Source organism: Apium graveolens, chromosome 8 (genome assembly GCF_009905375.1).
Source record: "Apium graveolens cultivar Ventura chromosome 8, ASM990537v1, whole genome shotgun sequence".
NCBI lineage: Eukaryota > Viridiplantae > Streptophyta > Magnoliopsida > Apiales > Apiaceae > Apium > Apium graveolens.
This window is the reverse complement of record NC_133654.1, coordinates 203,832,531-203,855,736: the sequence shown is the minus strand read 5'-3', so window position 1 is coordinate 203,855,736 and position 23,206 is coordinate 203,832,531. Positions and strand designations below refer to the sequence as shown.

General features: G+C 34.5%; 1 long non-coding RNA gene and 1 other non-coding gene across 2 annotated transcripts; one reads left to right on the top strand and one right to left on the bottom strand.

The window, feature by feature from the left end:
* Positions 1-14,827: 14,827 nt before the first annotated feature.
* Positions 14,828-15,901, top strand: LOC141676979 (uncharacterized). The gene is made up of 2 exons (XR_012557271.1): positions 14,828-15,361; positions 15,499-15,901. It is a non-coding gene; the product is annotated as an uncharacterized LOC141676979 (long non-coding RNA).
* Positions 15,902-22,497: 6,596 nt separating this feature from the next.
* LOC141681792 (small nucleolar RNA R71) lies at positions 22,498-22,604 on the bottom strand. The gene has a single exon (XR_012559216.1). It is a non-coding gene; the product is annotated as a small nucleolar RNA R71 (small nucleolar RNA).
* Between the last annotated feature and the right edge of the window lie 602 nt (positions 22,605-23,206).

Below are 23,206 nucleotides of genomic sequence, written 5' to 3'. Positions count from 1 at the left end.
ACAAATACTTATTTGGTCTATTTTCAGTGAGGATCCTGAGGTTCACTTCAAGTACATTGAGGCAGCTACTAAGACCGGATAAACCAAGGAAGTTGAATGTTTGATGAGAATAAAATAACTATGATGCTGAAAAACAAAGAAACTCTTAATGGAAGCCAAGCTTCCAGATGCACGCCCACTGATTAATGTTTGTGACTGCTTCATTTTCGTTCCAGATCTTACACAGTACATATACACAACAATATGCTTCACTATATGGAAGTTATGTGTAGAAAGTAAAACTTTCATCAAATATATTTGACCATTGATTGAGCAATATATATAGTATCTGCTTGGTTATAACACTGAGTCTATTCTTTTTTCTTAGGTCAATCCTGGAAATGCTCCTTTGATTGTCGGACAACTGCTATATGACGAATGTCCTAAAGATTTCATCAACGGTCTGATCCTATTGGTACAATCTCTTCTTTCCCGTCGAACCTTGCTGGATGAGTGTGAGAAAATGCATGGTTTTTAGTCTTTCCATCATTTTTTGGCTATATTTGCAGTTTGCATTCAATTAATCTATGTCTTTCAGGAAACACATAAGAGAGCTAATCAGTGCACTTCTTTTACATAAATCACATAAAAGAGTTAATCAGTGCATGTCTAATGATACAAGGATGGCTTGCTTTTGCTACATGATATATAAAATATTTATTTTGGTTGATTTTTTGATGTTATCACTTGATCTTTTCTCATCTTTAGAAGCATTGTCAATAGAGATATTTAGTTTAATTTTATTTCAATACACTGTGTTTTCTTTTCTTAATATTATATTGTATTAACATACAATGTTACGAAAGAGGGACAGGAACAACAGATCAATAGACTGCATTAAAGGCAAATGTCTGTATAATGAATTCACGCATGCATCACACATGGATCCTGAAACCATATATAAATTCTAATTGATCCTGAAAAATGTTGGGTATTAGGGATATTACCAAACCTTTTATAACATATATCATTGGGAATGAACAACGCCCATCTCTTTAGTTTGACCCCTGGAAAAGGAATTAAGCCATCTGTAACAGCCTTACAGATCCTACTCTACCTCACTCAGTCATAGCAGCCACTACTACAGTCTCATAATTACTCTCCTCTATTAGAAACAAATGTATATATATGTTAACTGAGATTAGTTCCCAGAATCAGAGTTTAAAACTAGTTGTATGTCCTGCAACACTCCTGTGTTTTATTAAAACCTCTGAATAATGATTACAACGTGCTTAAAGAACTTACAAGCAAATAAAATGGCTAAAAACTAGGAATAAGTTCATGGACTAACTACCTCACCCTATAAAGTCTCCATGACTGATTTATTCAAAATACTCCTAAACACATGCTAATACTATGACCAATTCAACAGCTGCAAAGACACTAAATAAGTTTTAGATTATATTCAACATTCTCCCCCATAATCTCAAACTTGTCTGTTAAGATTTTTCATCCCCAGCAGTCTTCTCATTCGATCAAATTTAGCTGCAAACAGCGCCTTAGTCAGTGAATCAGCTCTTTAATTTTCACCATCTACGTGTTTAACCACGATCTCACCCCGTTCAACACACTCTCTTATGAAATGGTAACGCACATCGATGTGCTTGCTGCGACCATGAAATGTTGGATTCTTAGACAAGTCAATTGCAGACTTGTTATCAATGTAGATCACAACTGGCTCAATCATTTCTCCTGTAATTTGTCTAAGAACCTTCCGTAACCAGATAGCTTGACAAGCTGCAGCTGTGGCAGCCATAAATTCAGCTTCGCATGATGATAAGGCTACACATCGTTGTTTCTGAGATACCCACGTAATTAAATTCTCATTTAGATAAAACACCATTCCCCCGGTGCTCTTCCTGTCCTCGATATAACCTGCATGGTCGCTGTCTGAATAGCCAGTAAGAACATTATTCCACTGTCCTTTGCATACACAAGACCATACTCCAGCGTTCCCTTAATATACCGCAATATCCTTTTTACAGCATTTAGATGTAACTGAGTTGGTCGTTCCATAAATTGGCTAATAATTCCTACAGCAAAGGCCACATCAGGCCTTGTGTGAACAAGATACCTCAGCCCACCTATCATACTTTTAAACTGTGTTGGGTTCACTGGAATACCTCCTTCATCTTTTATAATCTGTACTTTAGGATCCATTGGGAACTTCGAAGGGTTGCAATCAGCCATACCTGCTTTCTCCAACACTTTACGAGCATATCCAGCTTGTTTGAGTTCAATATAATTCTCCTCTTGTTTCACCTCAATTCCCAAATAATACGATAACTTTCCCATGTCACTCATGTCAAACTTGTTGTTCATCTGTTCCTTGAAATTATTGATAATCTCCACATTAGTTCCAGTAACCAATAGATCATGTACATACACACCCACGACCAGAGATTCTCCTCCCATGCGTTTAGTGTAAATAGCAGGTTCGTATGGGCATTTCACGAAACCAAGACTTTCAAGACAACCACCCAACTTGGCATACCAGGCTCGAGGAGCCTGTTTTAAACCGAACAATGCCTTGAGTAGTTTGTATACCATATTCTCATGCTCCTCTTTCACAAAGCCCTCCGGTTGCATCACGTACACCTCCTCCTTTATGTCACCATTCAGAAATGCCGTTTTTACGTCCAAATGATAGACTTCCCATGAATTTTTTGCTGCTAATGCCAACAGTAGCCTCACAGTCTCAAGTCTGGTGACAGGAGCGTAAACTTCATCGAAATCTACTCCCTGTTCTTGCACATACCCCTTTGCAACTAGTCGAGCTTTGTGCTTGACTATGTTACCTTTTGCATCTCTCTTGAGCTTGTAGACCCATTTCAGACCTATCACTTTACGTCCAGGTGGCAATGCAGTGAGTTTCCAAGTTCCGTTTCGTTCTATTGACTCCAATTCTGATTTCATGGCCTATTTCCAAGCTGGATCCTTTTCTGCAACTTTGAAGGAATTTGGCTCGTCTATACCCATCAACATCAACTCATCTTCAATTTCTATTTCTTCTGTTTCGTTGTAAATGTCAGCAAATGGTCTGAACCTTTTGGGCGTGGTACTGTCATCATACATATCAGCTTCCACACTTATGTTTCTTGTTTGTGACATGGGAGTTGACATCTCTAAATCATTCATATCACCTTCATAAGAATTCGGTTCTCCTGTCTCTGTATAGATAGTGTCAAACACAACAAATGAATCTAATTGCTTTGTCACGTTTCCTTCCTTTGTATCCCAATTCCAACACTTTGTTTCATCGAATACAACATCTTTGCTGACATACAATTGCTTGTTGTTGGGATTGTATAGTCTATATCCTTTAGTTCCAGATTCCTTGCCCAAATTAATCACCTGAATGCTTCGATCATCCAACTTCTTCACTTGATTCCCTGGGGTCTTCATATGAGCTACACATCCGAAGATTCTTACATGTCCGATGTCAGGCTTTGATCCTGTCCAAGCTTCAAATGGTGTATAGTCTGTTAGAGACCTTGTAGGCAGCCTATTGAGAATATACACCGAGTGACGTATAGCCTCTGCCCACAACATAGATGGGAGTTTCATTTGTTTTAAGTAGCTTCTTGCTATCTCAACAACAGTCATATTCCTCCGTTCAACCACGTCATTTTGTTGGGGCGTGTACGGAGTGGTAAGATGCCTTGTGATTCCATTTTCCTCACAATAAGACCTGAATTCATTTGACGTAAATTCTCCTCCTCGGTCGGTCCTGAAAATCTTTATCCTTTCATTTCGACCATTCTCAACCAATACACGAAATTTCTTGAATACCCCAAATGCTTCATATTTACTGTTAAGCATATAAACCCACATAACTCTAGTAAAATCATCTACTAGTAAGAAGAAATATTGATTACCTGCTCGAGTAGTTGGTGAAATAGGTCCACAGATGTCCCCGTGAATTAACTCTAGTTTTTTTGTTGTAGTGAATCTGGCTCGAGTTGGTGTTAGTGTAGGTGCCCTAGAGGCAATACATTATTCTTTTATCTTTATGTCAGTTGATCATTCAATAAATGTATTTATTATGACCTTAATTACTGCGATATTTTGTTAGCATAATAAATGTCCTTAGAATCATGATACAAATTGTATAGTTTAAGTACATGACTTGAACTTGAGATTATATAATATATCATATTCTTAAAGGTCCCTAGTCGAGTATTATTATATAGGACAATAATAATACATAGATAGACTAGTATGTTGTTTGACAAGATAACCACATCTCATTGGTTATAAGTATGGGGATACTAAAGTCAATACATAGGTACATGTGAGAGTACATGGTACTGGACAGACCCACAGTGAGATTCTTCATGTTTAATAAAGTCATAAGAAAGACTCACAGTGATAATGGTGTAACGATCCTTTGACTTGAAATCATTATATTTCTATACGAGGATTAATATACTTTGACTACATTAAAAGTTACTTTTGATCGGGTGATGATAAAAGTGGACATCGGGTATATCATGAGTCGTATGAGAAATATGAATGATAGATAAAGGATTTAACCCTCCTATAATTAGGAGAGATATTATTGGCCTCTTGATTGAGTGAGATTATAAAAGCATGGCCATGCTCAAATAATGATTTGTCTCGATAATCTACTCATGGATCAAGTAAACCTGGATTAAATGTTGAAGAGGATGACTAAATACATGCCTCGAGTTTAATCTATAATATGTATGGTTAAAGGGATTATATTACATGAAAAACATTAATCACGAAAGGTTTTATCTAATCACGATTTAATTATTGTTTAATTGGGTAACAATGATGTATTACTAGATACCGCTCATTGTTTATAATTTTATTAGAGAATAAAATTATTGCCAATTAAATAATAGCATATAGGGTCGCACAAATAGAGCACTTAATGGAATAGTTAATTTAAATTATGGATTTAAATTAATTGATGATTATTTGAATTTTATTATAATTAAGTAAGACTTAATTGAGATAATATAAATTTGAATTAAAAGGAATGTTTTTTTCCATAATAATTAAGTATGACTTAGTTATTAATTAAATAATAAAAATTCGTTTTTATTATTTAATCCAATACCTACTAGGGTTGGGCTTTGCTATTATGGGCCTTTCTAATCAGTCATTATAAATAGATAATGAGAGGTTAAAGAGGCTTGTACATTTTTTAAGAAAACCCTAGCAGCAAAGAGAGGCAGAGGCAATTCAGGTCGTCAAGAAGGAGGCTAGTACATCCATTCCGTAGTCAAGTTCGTGAGACATTCTTGAAGGTGCTCGTGTGGATACCATAGAGGTGTTTCTCCGAGAGGTAAACACAAAGCGTGATAGCTAGGATCTCCGTTGAGTTCGTGAAAGTTAATCTCTTGAAAGGTATGATTCGTTATCTCCATAATCTGCCCATAATTATACATGGATCCTGTTTTTGGGTTTCGAAATTTTGTTTTATTTACGTTTATCCGCTGCGTTTTATGCCTTCGGAACCCAACAATGGTATCAGAGCTACGTGTATAAGGGGTTGATTTGGTTATGTGTTTACTGTATTTTTACAAGTATGCATGTGTGATGAGTCTGCCATGATAACAGTTATGTTATATGAGTCTGCCATGATAATAGTTATGTTATATGAATGATATGATGAATCTGTTAATGATCTATATGATGATACTCGTATGTTTAAGATCTGTCATAACTCATATGTATGCGATCTCTTAAAATATGTATACTGATACACGTTTTTGGTAACTGGGATATGGATCGTGTGTATACTGATAAATGCTTCTGGAATAGTATTCTGATACATGTTTTTCTAGTATTCTGATACTTGATTTTGCAAAAATTCTGATACTATTCTGATACATGCTTCGATCCGCGTGCTTAGGGTTTTGTTTTTAATTTGTGCTTATGACATATGCTTTACTTATTTATTATTCTTGATTGGATCATGATAAGTGATAAATAGTATGTCATCTTTATATGATCTATCATGTTCTTTAATGGTTACTTGAGCATGGTGCATAGTTATGGCCTTAAGACCTTAGTTGTAATGGTTTATTCTTCTGGTTTGTAATAAATACGACTTGCATGTCGTTTTCTATTTGTAGTTGTTTTATCTCGAATATAACTCGAGTTCTTTTGTAAGTTCATTAGTATAATTCTTAATGTAACATCCAAGAAGGACAAGGGAAAGAGGAGGCATCCTATGGAGGCCAAGGAGACAATGGAAGCAATAGAGAAGACATATGTAATAGTTATTTTTACACCATAGATTGACCTTGATCTTTTCATTAGCCTGAAAAGATCACATAGGATTGGGCCATAACTATTGCACGTTTACTTTACGTACTTTTCATATGATGTATAAATAGTATGTGTAGAGTAGAAAATGCATGTTTTAATTAGATTAATGATGCATATATGTATTAGATACATCACCCATGCCATGCCTTTAAACAAGATAAAATCTGTAACGACTCAAGATTTAAAATTAACAAACGATCATGAGATTCTCGTGTTTATGAAATACGGAATAAAATACGAATTTTCTTTATTTCTGACATGGGGTGATTTTGTCAACAACAGGTTCATAGAACTTGTAAGGCTGTGGGTTTTAAGCGAGACCGATGTGACTCCTCCACTACCTGGAAATCAAACCATTGACGAGTATTGATTTGAAGTATTTTATTCAAGGAAAAATTGGGAATCTCTTTATGATGGGATCATGATCGTTCTAAATTAAAAATCCCTAAGTAAAAATATTAAGTTTTAATCAGATGCTTTCCAATGAATGAACACTCATTAAATCCTAGATCGATAAGGGGAAGGGCTGTCAGTGGCAGGGGACTCCTATCTATCATGGTGAAATGCGACGAATATAAACGGTTATATTCGGACGTTGTATCATTGGGTCTAACTTAACTGAGTCATCATAATAAGGTGAATATAAATGGTTATATTCAACTATTATGAACTTAGAAGCATAGAGTTTGGTTAAAAATCTATTAGATAGATAAGATCAATTGTTGTTCACCAAATTATCCAAGAATTATATATGATATAATTGACAACTGTTGTCTACCTAAATAATCATGTTTTAAGGATACCATTGGTTGACTTAGAACATGACGAAATATGGATCTTGGATCACTAGAAAGATTTATGGGATATACTTTCCGAATTAATAGTTAGGGCTATTAATTTGATAAAAAAATAGTGGGAGATATATTACGAATATATCATAATCATATGAACATAAAATTTTAACTCAGACAATCTAATGTTTATTTTGCGCTTTTATTATTGTAGATACTGAGTAATGGAAAACAACACAAACACACTATCCGTACGTTCAGTCCTTGAGAAGGACAAGCTGACAGGAGGAAACAACTTCCTAGACTGGCAGAGGAATTTGAGGATTGTCCTCAGGCAGGAGCGCAAGCTTCATGTCATTGATATTCCTCCTCCAGGCCCCCTTCCTGAGGGTGCTACTGCTGATGAACGAGCAGCACGCACAAGGGATGAAAATGATGCAAATGATGTTGCATGTCTTATGTTGGCAACTATGAGTGCTGAGCTTCAAAGACAGCATGTGCATATGGATGCATATACTATCAATGAGCACTTGCAAAGCATGTTTGCAAGCCAAACTCGTCAAGAAAGGTTCAACACGAGTAAGTCACTTTTTAATTGCAAACAAGGGGCGAGTGAACCAGTTGGCCCACATGTTCTGAAGATGATTGGTTACATTGAGTACCTTGAAACTTTGGGTTTCCCGATTGGTCCGGAAACTGGTATTGACCTAATCATGAATTCTTTGAACAACAAATTCACTCAGTTTGTTGTGAACTACAATATGAATGAATTTGACAAAACACCTACTGAATTGTTGCATATGTTGAGAACATATGAGACCAACATGAAGACAGCTGAACCTTCTCCCATATTGATGGTGGGAAATAAAGGTAAGGCCAAAGGGAAGGGCAAATGGAAGGGTAAGAAGAAGATTGGATCTGATTCTACACCCAAGCCAAAGTCAGGTCCCAAACAGGCTTTAAAGCCTAAAGGTGGTGTGGCCAAGGGTGAATGTCACTACTGTAAGAAAGATGGTCACTGGAAGAGAAACTGTCCAATTTACTTGGAGGATCTGAAGAAAAAGAAAGCAGTTCAGATTTCTGGATCAGGTATTTATGTTATAGAAGTCAATTTGCCTATTTCTACATCTTGGGTATTTGATACTGGATGTGCTTCTCACATTTGTATAAATGTGCAGGGCCTGCAGAGAAGTAGAACTTTGGCTAAGGGAGAAGTGGGCCTAAGAGTAGGCAATGGAGCAAAAGTTGCTGCTTTAGCTGTAGGGACTTATTATTTATCTATGCCCTCTGGGCTTGTTTTAGAACTAGAAGACTGTTTTTACGTGCCTGCGATTCGCAGAAACATTATTTCTGTTTCTTGTTTGGACAAGAAAGGTTTTTCGTTTACAATAAAGAACAACAGTTGCTCTTTTGCTTTGAATGATTTAACCTATGGTGTTGCGCATTTATTCAATGGTTTATATGTTCTTGATTTAGATAACCCTGTCTGTAATATAGAAAACAAATGACTTAAAATGAATGACTCAAGTCAAACATACCTCTGGCATTGTCGTCTAGGCCACATAAATGAGAAACACATATCCAAATTACATAAAGATGGATACTTGGATAAGTTTGATTTTGAATCATACCAAGAATACAAATCTTGTTTGCTTGGTAAGATGACTAAAGCCCCTTTCACTGGTAAGGGTCAAAGGGCCACTAAACGTCTGGAGCTAATACATAGTGATGTATGTGGCCCAATGCGTGTAATGGCTAGAGGAGGCTACTACTACTTTATAACATTTACTGATGATTTCAGTAGATATGGATATGTATATCTTATGAAGAACAAATCCGATTCTTTTGAAAAATTTAAAGAATACAAGGTTGAAGTAGAGAAGCAAATTGGCGGATATGCAAGTATTAAGATCTTACGATCCGATCGTGGGGGTGAATATTTAAGCACCGAATTTAGAGAGTATTTGAAAGAGTGTGGTATTGTATCACAACTCACTCTACCAGGAACACCTCAATGGAATGGAGTTTCAGAGAGGAGAAATCGCACCTTGTTGGACATGGTGCGATCGATGATGAGTCATGCAGATCTTCCAATTAGTTTCTGGGGTTACGCTCTAGAAATAGCGGCTTTCACACTTAACTGTGTTCCTACTAAGAAGGTTCAAAAGACTCCATATGAGATATGGAAAGAGAAACGGTCAGGCATGAACTTTATGAAAGTTTGGGGATGTAAGGCGTTTGTGAAACGTCAAGAATCTGACAAGCTTGGACCTAAATCCGAAGAGTGCATTTTTGTAGGATACCCTAATGAAACAAAGGCGTATTATTTTTATAGTCCTTCTGAGCAGAAAGTGTTTATTGCTCGAGATGCTGTCTTCATGGAAAGAGATTTTGTTTCCAAAAGAAACAGTGGGAGAACTATAGATCTCGATGAAGATCGAGAACCGCAAAATAGCATTGAACCTGAAGTGGAACAAGAGCAGAATAATGATAATGCTGAACAAACACAAGTTGTTCGTAGATCTGGTAGATTTCGCCATGAGCCAGAGAGATATGGATTTCTCATGACTCAGTATGGTGATTTGATGCTCATAGATGAAGATGAGCCTCTCACATACCAAGATGCTATGAACAGTCCAAACTCTAAGAGATGGCTTGAAGCCATGAAATCCGAGATAGATTCCATGTACGAAAACCAAGTATGGACTTTGGTTGATCCACCTGAAGGGGTAAAACCCATAGGGTGCAAATGGGTTTTTAAGAAGAAAAAGGGCATGGATGGAAATGTTCAGACCTATAAAGCTAGGCTGGTTGCAAAAGGTTTCAAACAAATTTATGATATTGACTATGATGAAACTTTCTCACCAGTGGCTATGATCAAGTCTATAAGGATTTTACTTGCCATTGCAGCATTCCATGATTATGAAATCTGGCAAATGGATGTCAAAACAGCCTTCCTTAATGGAAGCCTTGAAGAGGATGTGTACATGACACAACCTGAGGGTTTTGTCGATCCAAGGAATGCTGGCAAGGTATGTAAATTGCGTCGATCCATTTATGGATTGAAGCAATCCTCTAGGAGATGGAATATCTGTTTTGATGAAATAGTCACAGAGTATGGTTTTGTTCAAAACGAAGATGAACCGTGTGTTTACAAGAAGGTTAGTGGGAGCTATGTGGCATTCATAGTACTATATGTTGATGATATACTACTAATGGGGAATGACATACCTTCTCTAAAGGCTGTTAAGACTTGGTTAGGGAGTAATTTCTCCATTAAAGACTTAGGAGAGGCATCCGACATTCTAGGAATGAGGATCTATAGAGAAAGATCTAGAAGGATGATCGGTCTAAGTCAGAGCACATACATTGATAAGGTTTTGCATCGTTTTGGAATGCAAAATGCAAAAAGGGGATATGTCCCCGTGTCTCAAGGGATAACGATCTCTAAGGACCAGTGTCCGAAATCATTGGATGAGAAGGACCACATGAATAAAGTTCCATATGCTTCAGCAATTGGATCTATCATGTATGCAATGGTATGTACTCGCCCAGATGTCTCATATGCTTTGAGCATGACGAGCAGATACCAGTCTAATCCGGGTGAAGGTCACTGGACGACAGTTAAAAATATTCTTAAGTACCTGAAAAGAACTAAAGATTCATTCTTGGTGTATGGAGGAGAAGAGAAACTCGTTGTAAAAGGTTACACCGATGAAAGTTTCCAAACAGACAGAGATGATACTGTATCACAGTCTGGTTTTGTGTTTTGTCTAAACGGAGGTGCTGTAAGCTGGAAGAGTTCAAAGCAAGAAACAGTAGCTAATTCTACAATGGAGGCTGAGTACATTACAGCTTGTGAAGCAGCTAAGGAGGCCGTTTGGATTCGAAAGTTCATTTCTGATTTGGGAGTGGTTCCATCGATCGCAGATCCCATTGATCTATACTGCGATAATAATGGAGCCATTGCACATGCTAAAGAACCTAGATCACACTCCCGGGCTAAACATATACTCAGGAGATTTCACCTTATTCGAGAGATTAATGAAAGGGGTGATATACACATATGTAAAGTGCACACAAATGATAACATTGCAGACCCACTGACCAAAGGCTTGTCGCAGCAGAAGCACGATGGTCACACTAGTTCCATGGGTATTAGATATATGGGTGATTCGCTCTAGTGCAAGTGGGAGATTGTTAGTGTAGGTGCCCTAGAGGCAATACATTATTCTTTTATCTTTATATCAGTTGATCATTCAATAAATGTATTTATTATGACCTTAATTACTGCGATATTTTGTTAGCATAATAAATGTCCTTAGAATCATGATACAAATTGTATAGTTTAAGTACATGACTTGAACTTGAGATTATATAATATATCATATTCTTAAAGGTCCCTAGTCGAGTATTATTATATAGGACAATAATAATACATAGATAGACTAGTATGTTGTTTGACAAGATAACCACATCTCATTGGTTATAAGTATGGGGATACTAAAGTCAATACATAGGTACATGTGAGAGTACATGGTACTGGACAGACCCACAGTGAGATTCTTCATGTTTAATAAAGTCATAAGAAAGACTCACAGTGATAATGGTGTAACGATCCTTTGACTTGAAATCATTATATTTCTATACGAGGATTAATATACTTTGACTACATTAAAAGTTACTTTTGATCGGGTGATGATAAAAGTGGACATCGGGTATATCATGAGTCGTATGAGAAATATGAATGATAGATAAAGGATTTAACCCTCCTATAATTAGGAGAGATATTATTGTCCTCTTGATTGAGTGAGATTATAAAAGCATGGCCATGCTCAAATAATGATTTGTCTCGATAATCTACTCATGGATCAAGTAAACCCGGATTAAATATTGAAGAGGATGACTAAATACATGCCTCGAGTTTAATCTATAATATGTATGGTTAAAGGGATTATATTACATGAAAAACATTAATCACGAAAGGTTTTATCTAATCACGATTTAATTATTGTTTAATTGGGTAATAATGATGTATTACTAGATACCGCTCATTGTTTATAATTTTATTAGAGAATAAAATTATTGCCAATTAAATAATAGCCTATAGGGTCGCACAAATAGAGCACTTAATGGAATAGTTAATTTAAATTATGGATTTAAATTAATTGATAATTATTTGAATTTTATTATAATTAAGTAAGACTTAATTGAGATAATATAAATTCGAATTAAAAGGAATGTTTTTGCCCATAATAATTAAGTATGACTTAGTTATTAATTAAATAATAGAAATTCATTTTTATTATTTAATCCAATATCTACTAGGGTTGGGCTTTGCTATTATGGGCCTTTTTAATCAGTCATTATAAATAGATAATGAGAGGTTAAAGAGGCTTGTACATTTTTTAAGAAAACCTTAGCAGCAAAGAGAGGCAGAGGCAATTCAGATCGTCAAGAAGGAGGCTAGTACATCCATTCCGTAGTCAAGTTCGTGAGACGTTCTTGAAGGTGCTCGTGTGGATACCATAGAGGTGTTTCTCCGAGAGGTAGACACAAAGCGTGATAGCTAGGATCTCCGTTGAGTTCGTGAAAGTTAATCTCTTGAAAGGTATGATTCGTTATCTCCATAATCTGCCCATAATTATACATGGATCCTGTTTTTGGGTTTCGAAATTTTGTTTTATTTACGTTTATCCGCTGCGTTTTATGCCTTCGGAACCCAACAGTTGGGACCGATTTCCTCGTTTGTTTTGCCATCAAGCAACCACTGCAAACCCCTTTTGGATGATTAAATTCCGGCATGCCAGTCACCATACCTTTCTTCACCATCAGGTCAAGAGCTTGGAAGTTGACGTGCCCCAACCTCGAGTGCCACAACCATGCATCTTCTTCAATCTTGGACAACAGACACACAGGTTTACCAATTTTAATAAAGAGTTTGTATAACCTGTTCGAGGATCGCTTGACTTTCATGAGCAGCTTCCCTTCATTATTATATAGCCACAACATCTCTCCATTTATCACAACCTTATTACCCTCCTCTGAGATTTGCCCAAGGCTTATGATGTTATTGCACAAGTTGAGAATGTAATATACATCCCTAAGCAGACGTTCTTCTCCATTTTTGCATTGGAGAGTTATCGACCCTTTACCCTCAATGTTCACAGTCGAGCCATCACCAAAACGAACCCTTACAGTCACTTGTTCATCGAGATAACAGAAATTTGATTTTTGTCCTGTCATGTGATTTGACGCACCATTGTCCAGGTACCAAATCTCAGCCTCACCGTCCTTACTATCAACTGTTATGAGTTCTGGCGTCATCTTTCCTCCATCCATCGAATCTTCACTACATTTCATCGTATAATTCTGCACCATCAACAACACTGGTTCGTCATCATCCACTTGAGAGATGTTCACCTCCTGCCTTTGTTCCTTTCCCTTTCGATTCTTTCTACACTCTGCGGCAAAATGACCATACCCTCCACAACTGAAGCATTTTACTTTACTTTTGTCTCTCACCATACGTCCTTTAAAGCCTGATGCATTCTCCATACCTCGACCAGATTTTTTAAGCCATTCTCCCCTAGTTAACAAGAGTTTTCCTGCATCACCTTCACGTTTTCTCCATTCTTCTTCGGTTAGCATGAGTTGATCTCCTACCCCTAATGAAAAACTCGTTGATTTTTCTTCATGATTTGCTCCTTTTAGTCTCTCTTCATGTGCCTTGAGAGACCCTATCACTTCTTCCACAGATATAACATCGAGATCTCCAAATTGTTCTAACATCGATGCAATCTGCAAGAATTTTGGAGGAACAGCACGGAGTATCTTCTTGACTACATACGACTCTGCTATTTCTTCCCCAAGCGCCCTTATATTGGACACAATTCCATATATTTTCATGTAAAAATCGTCCAGTATATCAGTTTCTTTCACGTGCAACGATTCAAACTCTGCTTTCAGTGTTTGAATCTTTGCCGTCTTAACCTTCTCAGCCCCTTGACACATAGTTTTGATGGTCACCCATGCCTCCTTGACAGTTTTTCTCTCTGCAAGTGACAGTAAAATCTCCTCTGGGATTCCCTGATAAATCATTGCCATAGCAATTTTATCTACTTTACTGTCGACAGTGGCCTTCGGATTACTCGGCTCAATAGCATCCCAAACTCCTTGGGCTTCCATAAACACTCGCATTTTCATTGACCAAGCTGTGTAGTTTCCCTTCGCCAACATAGGATAACTTAGGCCTATCGACCCTCCTTTTAACTTGTTCACATCCATAGCTGCTTTTGACATAAACCTCCACAAGCTCTAAGGCTCTGATACAAGAATATTAGAAACAAATGTATATATATGTTAACTGAGATTAGTTCCCAGAATCAGAGTTTAAAACTAGTTGTATGTCCTGCAACACTCCTGTGTTTTATTAAAACCTCTGAATAATGATTACAACGTGCTTAAAGAATTTACAAGCAAATAAAATGGCTAGAAACTAGGAATAAGTTCATGGACTAACTACCTCACCCTATAAAGTCTCCATGACTGATTTATTCAAAATACTCCTAAACACATGCTAATACTATGACCAATTCAACAGCTGCAAAGACACTAAATAAGTTTTAGATTATATCCAACATCCTCTTCAGGCTGGAGTTTTCCAGACTCAAATTACCATTATATGATTCTTTTGATGGAAAATGTCACACAAAACACCCTTCAATATCCATAAATTTGATGACATTCGATGAAATGGTATAGCATCTTCAGCAATTACTATTATTGATCTCTGGAATTCTATTTGACACGAAGGTAACTTCAATCCCTAGACAACAAGTGTTTAGTACAAATAAAGGGTGCCACACCACTCTTTTGTATATTGGCTAATTATACTTGACCGTTGTATAAATTTAAGATTGAGGCAGTTTGGCATCACAAATCTAACACTTGCTATCTCTGTATCAGTGGGACTGAAAATGTCAATAATTTGTGTCTTGATTGTCTGTTTACACAACGAGTTTTGAAGCTCATTAATACACGTGGAAATTTACTTACTTCCTAGACTATATTGACTCACGAGGTCAGTGGGTTTAATTCCTAACGTTCACAGTTTCCTATGTCACATCTGAAATTAGCTCCCATTTCTGGGATTTTTATGAAGCATATTCTATAATTCAAAAATGAAGATCGAATACAAGAAGTTGAGACGAAATCATATCTGGGTGAGTAGCCAACTGAGTAACTCTTTGTGTAACTTTTTTTTACAAGTAAAAGAATTTATGTCTACACGAAATGTCTCTTTCACTTGCATTTGATAAGTTTTGACTTTTGATTGAAGTGTGCAAATTTGATTATTTAGCTGCAGAAAGGTGCAAACTGGTTCATTTGTTGACGTTTACAAAAAAAATATCAGTTCCAAGCATTTTGTCAAAAAATATTAGTTCCAAGCATTTTGTCTAATGAAGGTTATACTACAAATTCTTTCTCCATGTGTTTTCGACAAGACGAAAACGAGAGAACTGATTTTGGGGATAACGGCGGCCTTGAACAGGAAGAAGAGACTCCGTTTAAATATGAAAAAATTGCAGTAAGTGGCAAATGTTCAATCATGGATAATGAGCAGGATTAGAGGTTAATGCCCTAACAAGCAGTCAGCTGTATACTTCATTCACCTATACTTCATTCATTCACCTGTTGACACTATTGTTGGGAAAGAATTTCGCAAGAAGTTAATGGAAGAACGTGCAATTTTTTGTAAAGAACTATTATATGAGTCTGGAGGTGCAGACTTGCATGTCTACATAAAGGTAAAAGTAGTTGGAAATCTCTATTCATGGTTGAAAAAATGTTGATTCCATCACAGAAGGAAATGAGACCATGATAGTTTCTATGACCATCATGGTATAAAATTGTTTAAAATAGTTTGTAGCTAAGTGCATATTAATTAGCTACAAACTAATAATTTTAAAATCAAGATATAATAGTAAAAACAACTTGAATTGAATAAACAACTCAAATATCACATCATGATAAATTTTTAGCATATTGTATTTTTCACCCACTAATATTTTGCTACATGTTATATATTCAAATAAATTTCTTATATGTTTATATTTTTAATGGTGCATAATATCAATATTTCTTAATTTTATTTTTAAAATGATACAAAAAAATGCATTCATTTTTTAAAATAAGATACATGTTATGTCCATGTAAACCTTTTACGTGTTTTTATTTTTTATGGTGAATAATTTTTATGCTTTGATTGTATTATATAAATGAAACAGAAAAATGCATTCATTTATTAAAAATAAGATACTTTCATTAAAAAAATTTTACTAAAATTTTGTAGTAGAGTTAGTAATTTATTTATTCAAATTAAACATTGAAAATAATATGTCTACATTACCATGAAAATATATTAAATTATAGAATTTTCACAATGACCCTTTCTCACATCTTACATACATATATATGGGGTGGACTAAGATAAAATTTAAATTAATAATACCTTCTCACATTTTTTTATTGATCAAATTGTCTCATTTTTTTTATCAAAAATTAAATACTAACTCTTATGTTATTTAAAAAAAATAAAAATTAATATTAAAATAGATTAAATATAATTTTTAATAATATATAATTTTTTTTATTTTATTCAATTATAAAATATTAATGAATTTTGGTCAGTTTGATGAAGTCAATTTTTAACAATTAAAAAGGTAAGGAGTGAATATTTTATATGAATGAAAATTTTGTATAGGTCTGTATTTAGTATATTTTAAAGTAATTTTCCAATTTTTCAAGTTAACCTTTTAAATTTTACAAAATTAAATGATTAAAATGTAAGTCTTCTTTTTCTCCTGTCATTTATTTTTAAACTAGTGTTATATATTTCTAACTTACTTACATCGTACCATTATAGAGAAATATGATATATTAATTTATATAATTTAGTTAATATTATTAAACCGTAAAATTGAAGTTTAGAACTAATATTTTTTTTTAAATTAGTTTTGTATATTAGTAGAAATTCCCGTGTACAAAGTAGGGGTATATTACTATTCAATAAATTTGTACAAATAAGTAGTAAATAATCAATATATGAATTGAATATCATAATATGGAAATAGAAGATGAATATTGAAAAAAGAACTTTTATATTTTTAAGAATAGAGCACACTAGAGAAATGCATACGTTCAAATTGTAAAAAAATTGTTTTCAATAATATCTCAAGTACATTTATTTTCAAATTGTAAAAAAATTGTTTTCCACGATTTTTTATAAGACATAGAATAAACAAATTAAGCATGTTACATTTGAGTGGATAACAAAAAGAGGGCTCAATGATTTTTTATTTTACAACAAAACGAGGGTTCAATGGCTTTTTTATTATTTTAGGTAAGAAAATTATGATTTAAATGTTAGTCTACCTAGAATAGAGTATGCATATATGTGTAGTTGAGAATATAAACAGATGTTCACACTAAGTAAATAAATTATTTATAAAATTTTCTCTAACCAGTTTTCTCTTAAAAATATATTGAAAATAATAAATAAATATTTCTAACTAATTTGATATAATACTTTATGCACACGTGATTTTGAATCAAGATTTAACCCCATCAATATATCATTTTTTTGTTCGGTCTCTCATTACAATGAATTGTTAAGCTCGATTTGAAAATAAAAAACAAATAATTCAAGTACAAATAGTCAAAAAAGTAAATTATACACAGCTTCATACTTTAGCGTCATGGTATAAAAATTATTCGCTCTAAATATATTTTTATTATCATTTTTAAAATAATTTGACAAATAAAAACACTAATTCTAATACTAATTCTTAAACTTTAATATAAAGTAAAATGGCCTCATTCATCTATCATAATTTAAATATTCTAATAAATACTAAATTTTATAATATAATTTATAAGGTTGATTTATATAAAATATTCTCGATCGTAAGTATATAAGTTGTTTAACAAACAATATTACTCTCGAATAACTTATTGGCCCGTTTGGGAAACTGGAATTCATTTGAAATTCTGGATTTGATCAAATAAGCAATTTCGGAATTTGGGTTTGAATTTCATTTGAAATCCAGTACATTCAAATATTAGTATAAACATGAGAATTTGAAATGACAACTCAAATCCTATCATTTGAAATCACTCATTTGAAATGAAATGCAAGTTTCCAAACACCTTCGATAGAAATTATTTTTTTTTAACTAATATTGCTTATAATATTACAATTTTTTATAACACTATAATTTTTTTAATCCAATTTCGAAACTATTGTTTGTCCTCAATTATACTTTTTTTTACTTATAGAATACGATAGTAAAACATGAAACTGAGTAACTTATTTTGATTTTATTTCAATTTTAAAATTATTGTACATCCTTTTTTACACATTTTAGTTACAGAACCGAGAACCTATCAATAAATATCTTATTTTGATTTTATTTCAATTTCAAAATTATTGTATATCATTTATTAGTTATAGAATACAAAGCGTAGTCGAAAAAGAAGCTGAGAAATAATCAATTATTATCTTATTTTAATTTTATTTTAATCTTGTATAACCTTTATTATATCTTTTTAGTTGTAGAATAAGAGGTGTTGTCTTCCTTTTTAGTTGTAGAATACGAGGCGTCGTCGAAGACGATGCCGAGAAACTGTGAATAAACATCTTATTTTGATTTTATTCAATTTTCAAAATTATTGTATATCCTCATTTATACTTTTTAGTTATGGAATACGAGGCGTCATAAAAAATGTAGACGAGAAACAGTCAAGTAAATGCCTTATTTTAATTTATTTCGATTTTAAAATAATTATATATACTCTATTATACATTTTAGTTATAGAATATGTGGCGAAGTCGAAAACGAAGTTGAGAAATAGTCACTTAATATATTATTTTGATTTTATTCCAATTTCAAAATTATTGTATATCCTCTTTTATCCCTTTTAAGTTGTAGAATACGAGGCATCACCTTCAACAAGTCCGAGAAAATGTCAATAAATATCTTATTTTGATTTCATTCTTTTTTTTAAAATTATTTAGATCCTTTATTTTAATTGTTAGTTATAGAATACGAGTTATCATCGAAAACGAAGCCGCGAAACAGTCAATTAATATTCTATTTTGATTTTATTCTAATTTTAAAATTATTGTATGTCCTCTTTTATACCTTTTTAGTTTCTAAATGTAAGGTGTCGTCGAGAATAACGTCGAGAAATTTTTAATAAATATCTTATTTTAATTTTAATCTAATTTCAAAATTGCTTTAAATCCTCAATTATACTTTTAATTATAAAATACGATACGTTATCGAAAAACGAAGCCGAATATCTTATTTTGATTTTATTTTAATTTAAAAATTATTTTACATCTTCTTTTACAAATATTTAGTTGCAGAATCAAGGAACTATCAATAAATATCTTATTTTGATTTTATTTCAATTTCAAAATTATTATATATCATTTATTATATTGTTTAGTTATAGAATACGAGGCGCATTTGAAAAAGAAGTCGATAAATAATCAAGTATATATTATTTTAATTTTATTTCACTTTCAAAATTATTATATATCCTCTATTATACTTTTTTAGTTGCAGAACATGAGTCGCTGTCAAAGACAACGCTGATAAATCTTTAATAAAAATCTTATTTGTATTATTCCAATTCCAAAAATTTTGAGAAGGAAATATAAGTGAAAATTTAATCTCATCCGATTTTTAGAAAATATAATAATAGAAAATATGTTAGTGCCTTACAAATGTTTGCCTTCAATAAGTATGTGATGAACAGTGCAAAAATTAGTTATAGCATTATAACAAAAAGTGGTACTCAGTCTTTTTAGATCGGTATCAGTCCAGATCAAGTCAAAATCCCATGTAACTTCTATATATCTCATTTTCACCGCATATGGATTATATACTTCAAAATTGAACTGCGCTCCTTCTTCATATTCTAGATCAAGTCAGAATCTCATGCAACTTCTGTATATCTCATTTTCACCGCATATGGATTCCATATTTGTACAAACAAAACATATATGAACTGCTTTTAGATCCATTTCTGCATCAATTTATATTCAATGATCAATCTAACATCAAAATCTTATTGTAACAATGACTAAATTATAAGGGAAATGAATAACTTACCTCTTTGAAATTAGGTTTCCACGCTGAAATACTATGGATTAGTTATACTAACAAATGCAGTACTGATAAGTGGCATTTTATATCACTTAGAACGTCTTAAAATGGCTTAAATTGGTATCTTGAAATCAAGTATTTTGTGTATTTGATGCGTTTTTCTAGTGTTTATGCATTTCAGGGTATTAGTTGCATTTCGGAGGAGGAATCATCAAGAATAAGCCTTGGCATGTGTTCACCATTGCGAGAGGAAAAGAACGGGCAGATTACGGCGAAGAAACGGAGCAAACCTGGAAATTTTCCAGTAGGGTCCTGCGCGCCCGCGCAGCTATGCTGAGCGGCCGCGCAGCAGCCCTGCGCGCCCGCGCAGAAATGCTGAGCGGCCGCGCAGGGTCGGGGAAAATAATATATTATTTTAGACTTCTACTTCTGTTTGGCTTCCAACTTCTATGTAATCTGAGTTTTATGAGACTATTATATAAGTAGATTTGAGACGTGTTTCACAGGGTATTAAGAGGGGATTATGTTTTAGATTGTGTTTTGCAAGAAGCGAAAGAGATAAGGAAGAAGACCGATTTAGCACACAGCAACAAAGAGGAAGCATATATTCTTGTGATTCTTGTTTCGTTGTAACGTTGGATGCTAGTTTTCTTGCTTTGACTTATTTACTCTTGTGACGTACTCTGTTTTAATATAATTAGTTTAGTTGTTATTTTCTTGTGTTCGTTTATCATGATTTCATATGAACCCATGATGGCGATAAGTTCTATTATGGGCTAATCGTGATCATGGGGTTGCAATGGATTTATTATGGAATTCTTTAGTTAATTATTTAATACTTTAATGTGTGATGATTGCATGATATCTAGTATTGGTTGTGCGTATTCGTCTTATGTGCGTCGCGAACATATAAGATAGGGTGTTAATCTCTTGTGAAGCGACAGTGGATCTTGAGGTTTAGAACTTGCCATGCTAGCATAGGTTCATGTCCGTTGTGCATGATTAGTGGGTAACTCTAACAGTTTTATTTGCCCTATGTAATCAAAAGGAGTAACTTGTGCTTAAATCGTTGTGTTGTCAATTTCTGTAGACATATAGGAACTCAACATAATTGATGACTATTCAACTTCTATCTTAATTGTGGATGTTTGGTAGAATGGTATTAGTACAATGAAAGTTGGCTTTTATCAGTTTTGTGTTATTCGATTAATATCATCACTGTCACATGCTAAAGGTAATAACTATGGCTATAGAAGGAAGTAATAATGAAGTTGTGATCTCATGAGTGTTTTATTATTGATAAATTGCAGTGTTAGTTAAGTGGTTAATTAAGTAGTTAATTATAGTTCAATTTTAAGTGTTATTATCTTAACATTGAGAAGTAATCATACATTGGTGAGTGAGTTAAATTAGACAATAACTTAGTCTGAGTCTCTGAGGGAACGAACTAGAAAGTATTCTATATTACTTGCGAACGCGTATACTTGCGTGAATATTAGTGCGTGATTTCGCCGTAACAAGTTTTTGGCGCCGCTGCCGGGGACTCGGCGTATTTGTTTAGTTTATGTACTTACCATCATTGGTCATTAGGACTCAGTGATTAGGACGTAGTAGTTAATTACTCTTTTCAGTTGTGTTTCAGGTACTTTAGTGCGTTTATGCAAACTCGTTCTCGTGCTCGCAAGAGGACCTTAGATACAGCTGAGGAGAAAGACGAAGTTCTTGATACACCGGAGAAGTTAGATTTTGAGGATTCGGATTCAGGAACTGAGCAGAAAGAACCAGTAAATATGGGAGATCATATTATTCAAGCTGATCCAGCTCTTATGGATTTTTCTCGGCCTAAAATTGATGACATTCAGTCAAGCATCCTTCATCCGGCTATTCAAGCTAACACCTTTGAAATCAAGCCGGGCACTATTCAGATGGTGCATAATTTTGTTTCTTTTGGAGGAGCAGCAACTGAAGACCCCAACATGCACATAAGGAATTTTGTCGAGATCTGCAGCACTTTTAAGTATAATGGCGTGACTGATGAGGCTATCAAGTTGAGGCTTTTCCCATTCTCACTGAGGGATAAGGCTAAAGACTGGTTACATTCTGAACCAGCTGGGTCAATCACTACGTGGCAAGATCTTGCGCAAAAGTTTCTGGTGAAGTTTTATCCAATGGCAAAGACTGCTGCTATGAGGAGTGCTCTTACTCAGTTTGCGCAGCAACCTACAGAATCTATGTGCGAGGATTGGGAACGCTACAAGGAAATGTTGAGAAAATGTCCACATCATGGAATGCCGGATTGGATGGTAATCACTGGTTTTTATAATGGTTTGGGGGCTCAATCTCGGCCCATGCTCGATGCAGCAGCGGGAGGCGCCTTATGGGCTAAAAGCTATACTGAGGCGTACAATCTTATTGAGACGATGGCTGCAAATGAGCATCAAAACCCAACTCAGAGGATGACATCAGGCAAGGTAGCAGGTATTCTGGAAGTTGATGCAGCCACCGCTATTGCAGCCCAGCTCCAAGCGCTATCAATGAAGGTTGATTCTTTGGCTACGTATGGAGTTAATCAAATAGCTATGGTTTGTGAGCTTTGTGCAGGTTCTCATGCTACGGATCAGTGTTCTCTTGTCAACGAATCTGTTCAGTATGTGAATAATTATCAGCGACAACAGCAGCCTGTGCCAGCGACCTATCATCCTAACAACAGAAATCATCCAAATTTCAGCTGGGGAAATAATCAGAATGCTATTCAGCCACCATATCAGCAAGGAGTGAGTAAACAGTTTAACCCACCTGGATTCCAGCAACCACAGCAGTATGCTACAAGACAATCATATCCTCAACAGGGAAGTGCAGCTGCACCTACTAGTGCTGATTTTGAGGAACTTA